Source organism: Canis lupus, chromosome X (assembly GCF_011100685.1).
Source record: "Canis lupus familiaris isolate Mischka breed German Shepherd chromosome X, alternate assembly UU_Cfam_GSD_1.0, whole genome shotgun sequence".
In the NCBI taxonomy this organism is placed as follows: domain Eukaryota; kingdom Metazoa; phylum Chordata; class Mammalia; order Carnivora; family Canidae; genus Canis; species Canis lupus.
The window spans coordinates 123,443,126-123,449,125 of record NC_049260.1 but is presented as its reverse complement, the minus strand read 5'-3'; positions in this window follow the sequence as shown (position 1 = coordinate 123,449,125).

The following is a 6,000-nucleotide window of genomic DNA, read 5'->3' as shown; positions in this document are numbered from 1 at the left end:
GCCATTGGCTCAGGGTGTGATCCTGGAGTCCCAGGATCGAGTGCTGTGTCGGGCTCCCTTCGTGGAGCCTGCTTCTCCCACTGTCTCCTCTCTCTCTCTCTCTCTCTCTCTCTCTCTCTTGAATAAATAAAAAAATAAAATCTTTAAAAAAAACTCAGGATGATGGTTACCTCTAGGAAGGAAGTGGAGTCATGATTGGGACAAGGTACAAGGAGCTTTCTGGAGTTCCGGCAATGTTTTCTTTCTTGCCTTGGGTGAGGGTTACACTGGTGTTATAATAATGTATTAAGTTGTACGTTTATGTTTGTGCACCTGGCTGTGTGTTATATTTTCACAATACAAGGCTAAGAAAGAATCAGCCGAGCTGGTGTGTGTATCTCTAGTTCATTATTTTCACTGCTGCACAACACTCCAGAAACTGATAGCACAGGAGTATAAACAGGAAACACAACCTGATCACACAATTAGACCTGAAGCAGCTGAAAGTCAGACGTAACCCAACTGGTCATTGCCCTTCCTCCTCTGTGCAGCCTCCAGTCTCCAACAGAGGCGGACTGAGGTTTTTTGCTTTGGACACGAGCTCATGGAAGGGAGGGGAAAGCCAGGAGTCGAGGCACATATTCCTTCCATCAGGAAGCCAGATGGAGGGAGGGTCTGCCCCGTATTCTCCACACCCAATATCCCCAGATCAAGTCATTAAAAGTCCCAACTATCTGGGAGATTCCGGATTACTGCCCCTGTCCTGGAAGTCCCCACCATGGAAGCCGGGATCTTGATGCCAGAGCAACACCTGCCTCCCGATGGCGCCAAACCCCAGCCAGGATCAGAACAGTTTTGGGTGGCCCAATAGGCTTCCCCATTCATGTTCTTAATCCCATAATGACACAATTTCACATTTTATGTGATTGAATTTCTTGCAAGCTCTCTCTGACATTATGGCTGGGTTTTATATCGCTCCGATTTATCCGTTCTGCTGTTGATGGGCATTTGGATAGTTTCCAGCCCTTGGCTATGATAAACAAAGCTGCTATTTAATTATCTAATTAGATCATCCTTAGTTTCTTTCAGGAATGTTTTGTTATTTTCAGCTGAGAAGCTTGTACCTCCTTGGCTAAATTCATTCCTAAGTATTTTTGCTCTTTTTGGTGCTATTTTAAATAGAATTGTTTTCTTAGTTTCATTTCAAATTGTTCTTTGCTAGTGTCTACAAACAACTAATTTTGCATGTTGATCTTGTATCCTGCTACTTTGCTGAATACATTTATTACCTTTAACAGTTTTTTGTGGATTCCTTAGGATTTTCTACATATAAGATCATGCCATCTGCAAAGAGATCGTTTCACCTCTTTCTTTCGAATATATATATATATATATATATATATATGCCAAATTATTTATTTATTTACTTAGGGTCTCATTGCTGTGGCTAGAACTTCCAGTACAATGTTGAATAGAAGTGGTAAAAGTGCGCATCCTTACCTTATTCCTGATCTTAGGGAGAAAGTCATTAAGTACAATGTTAGTCATGGGTTTTTCATAAATGCTCTTTAACATGTTGAGAAAGTTACCTTCTATTCCCAGATTTCTGAGTGCTCTATCATGAAAGGGTGTTGGATTTTGTGAAATGCTTTTTCTGTCAAGAATTTTTTGGATCTACACTCAAAAGGGATATTGGTCTAGTTTTCTTGTAATGTCTTTGTCTTGCTCTGGTATCAAGGTGATGCTCATGGAATAAGGTAAAGACAGGCTTCCTAGAGTGGATTAGGAAGTATTTCCTCCTCTTCTATAATTGGAATGAGTTTAGGAAGGATTGGTGTTAATTCTTTAAATGAAGCCATCTAGTCCAAGACTGGTCTGTTAGGATGTTTTTGATCACTGATTTCTGTGGTCTATCTGAGCTGCTTTAACAAAAAGCCGCAGATGAGTGGCTTATAAACAATAGAAATTTGTTCTGGAAGCTAGAAATCTGAGACCACAGTATGAGCATGGTCATGTGAGACCTCTGTTCCTGGCGGCAGACTTCTCGTGGTATGGAGGGGGCATGATGGAAGGGGCAAGCAAGCTCCCTGGTGCCAAGAGGCACTAATGCCATTCATGGATCCCATCCCAATCACTTCCCAAATGCCCAACCTCCGAATCCCATCTTTTCTTTTTTGGGGGGCGGTGCCGGTCAGGATTTTGACATATGAATTTTAGGGGAACACAAACATTCAGATCACAGCAACGATTCAATCTCTTTACTCATGAAAGGTCTGTTGAGATTTTCTATTCCTTCTTGAATCCATTTTGGTAGTTTGTGTTTCCAAGAATTTGTCCATTTCATCTTAGTTACCTAATTTGTTGGCATACAACTATTCATATTCTGTTAGGACTCTTTTTTTAATGGGGGAATTCGAGATCACTTTATTAATAATCACATTGTTCATAGCTTACCAATAAACATATCCTAAGGATGACAATTTAATACCACTGCAGATATATAAAAAAAGACATATTCTCAAAGGAAAGAAAAGGCTTGTGGGAACCCTGGGTGGCGCAGCGGTTTGGCGCCTGCCTTTGGCCCAGGGCGCGATCCTGGAGACCCGGGATCGAATCCCACGTCGGGCTCCCGGTGCATGGAGCCTGCTTCTCCCTCTGCCTGTGTCTCTGCCTCTCTCTCTCTCTCTCTGTGACTATCATAAATAAATAAAAATTAAAAAAAAAAAGGCTTGAGACAGAGATTAAGATCTCAATAATAAGAGTTGTGCATTATGTAGGGGCAATAATAAATATTCTCACAGCTCTTCTTTTTTTTCTTTTATTTTTTTAGTAATCTGTACAAGCAACCTGGGGTTCAAATTCATAACCCCAAGATCAAGTGCCACGTGCTCTGAATGAACCCTCCAGGCACCCCTCTCACAACTTTTCTCTCTCAGGTGTAACAGGGTTAGGGTCTGCAGTGATGTCTTCTCAATTCTCCAACATCCACACCACACTCAGGTGGCTCCACATAGCCCAGAGTGAGGCCCTAATAGATGCTCTTTTGGGACAGAGCACAATGTGGACTTCCAGCATCCGGCATTAGGTCCCAATGTCCTAGGAACCATGTCTCAAATTAAGTTTGGTCACCATGAACTATTAGATTAGAAAACCAGTAATGGGATAAAGCTGAAATAAAAGCATTCCAACTGGATTTCAGGTGAAATGACAGCAAATTGGAAGAGATACAAAGATATTTCGAGAGTCTTGGAAATTCACAAAGTCATTTAAAAAGAAAATACAATTTACTCGATTTCAGAAAAAAAATCCCAGACTCCTCTAACTCCTGGTCCAGGCATAAATATTCTCCTAAGATATTTCTTTTGTTGAAAGAGGAACATTGAAGCTTAGGAGGGAACATCTGATAGGGAAAGATTTCAAGTATTTTCCTAGCTTTTCATTCCCTCTTGTATATATACTCCAATTAAATGTTAACTGGTAGCTGGTCATCCAGAAGCACAGACTGTCATGGCTTTTACGTCCTTCGTAGTGCCTTCCGAAATATCAATTTGTCAACTGCATCTTTAAGCTCACAAGTAAAAATTGCTGTAAAATGTAAATTCACTGGTAAAAACTGATCTTCAATCAAATAGATCATGGAAACATCACGTCACTTCCACTGCCAACATAATACATTCTAAGGAATCAGGGCATTTTTTTTAAAGAATCAGAGTATTTCAAATTTTTATTTATTTTTTGAGTAGCGGGGGCAGAGGGAGAGAGTCCTAAGTGGGCTCCACCCTGCGCATGGAGCTAGGCATGGGGCTCGATGTCATAACACATGAGATCATGACCTGAGCAGAAACCAAGCCAGCTGCACAGTCAAATGAGTCCACCAGGTGTCCCAGGAATCTATTTTATTTCTTTTTAAAGATCCCATCCATTCACTTGAGAGAGAGAGAGCATGAGCATGACATGAGTGGGGGGTGTAGGCAGAGGGAGAGGGAGAAGCAGGCAGCCCATGGAGCAGGGAGCCCACTGCGGGGCTCCATCCCAGGACCCTGACATCTTGATCTGAGCCGAAGGCAGACACTGAGCCAACGGAGCCCCCCAGGTGCCCCCCAAGATTTTACCATTAAGTGATCTCTACACCCAATGTAGGGCTCAAACCTACGGCCCAAGACCAGGAGTCGCGTGCTCTTCCGACTGAACCAGCCGAGCTCCCCGGGATGGTTTAAGGAAGCCTCGTGACACCCTTCCCTTGAATCCGTAGTGCATCCCGACCCTACCCCACCACACTTACTTGAGCAATTCCGATCCACTTGCTTTGACGCCCCGGGCTGGTTAATACTGGCAAGAACAGGACGACGGGTTGTTTCCATCCTCGACGAAGACTTCCAGTAAATGACAGGGAGAGGATGAATGAGAGAGGAAAAGGAGAAAAGGAGAAGAAAGAAAAGGGGCGGAGCCTGCGCGATGTCTATTCATACACATGGTTTCTCCTACGGAACCACATGGCATATAATAGGCAGCTCGGGAAATGCGGAGCGACGGCATAAAACAGCACTCAGGGCACCCGGGGGGCCAGCGGGTGAGCGCTGCCTTGGGCCCAGGGCGTGATCCTGGAGACCCGGGATCGGATCGAGTCCCGCGTCGGGCTCCCTGTGTGGGGCCTGCTTCTCCCTCTGCCTGTGTCCCTGCCCCTCTCTCTCTGTGACTCTCGCGAATAAGTAAATAAAATCTTTTAAAAATAAATAAGAACATACAATGTTTGTCCTTTTCCGATTGACTTACTTCACTCAGCATAATACCTTCCATTTCCATCCACGTTGAAGCAAATGCTGGGTATTTGTCGTTTCTAATGGCTGAGGAATATTCCATTGTATACATAAACCACATTATATGGTCTCATTCATTTGGGGAATATAAATAATAGTGAAAGGGAATATAAGGGAAGGGAGAAGAAATGTGTGGGAAATATCAGAAAGGGAGACAGAACAGGAGAGACTCCTAACTCTGGGAAACGAACTAGGGGTGGTGGAAGGGGAGGAGGGCGGGGGTGGGGGTGACTGGGTGATGGGCACTGAGGGGTGCACTTGACAGGATGAGCACTGGGTGTTATTCTGTATGTTGGTAAATTAAACACCAATAAAAAATAAATTTATTATTAAAAAAAAACCCAAAGGTGGTACTTTATTAATAAGCTCTTGGCATGTCTTTGAGGTGGATTTCAGATTCAAAATAGACCTTACCACACTGCTAACTTGTTCACTCGGTATTTATCAATAACTTAGAGGCTTCATTCAAGAAGCTTACTGAGTTATAATTACCTGAAACCCAGGGTGAATCAAGGTCTTGTGGGGCCTGAACCTCATCTACTTTGGAAAATCCTGTCTAATAAAAACATGCAAAATCATGAGTATAAAAATTGCTAGGACTTCTCTCAAGACCTTGGAAGGGGCCTATGGAAGTGAGGTGCCCTGAAGTTCAAGCTTTGGTCCTTTCAAAATAAATCCACCTCAGCTAGGGCCTATAAATTTTACAGACTTCTTTAATGTCAGAGAAAATATTGTTTCAACTTATAAACACCTTGGTAACATGTCACACAGGTAATAACATGACTAATTCAAGGGGTGGCATCTTCCCTTGGCAACTTGCCTTTGGAAAGAAATGCAATGAAGTTTATATTTCACTATGGCAAAGATTTCCTAAAGCAGACTAGCTTTGTCTATTAGAAAAATTTGGCCCCAAACAAAAAAGGAGCCTAACCCCCAGTACACACTTACTGTATTGTGATAATCTTTCAGAAGGAACTGTGAATTAGTTTTCGAAGCTCTATTCAAGTCACATGACGTGAGTATTAATTTATTATCAACACTGGCTAGGGGATCCCTGGGTGGCACAGCGGTTTGGCGCCTGCCTTTGGCCCAGGGCGTGATCCTGGAGACCCGGGATCGAATCCCACGTCGGGCTCCTGGTGCATGGAGCCTGCTTCTCCCCCTGCCTGTGTCTCTGCCTCTCTCTCTCTCTCTTTCTCTGTGA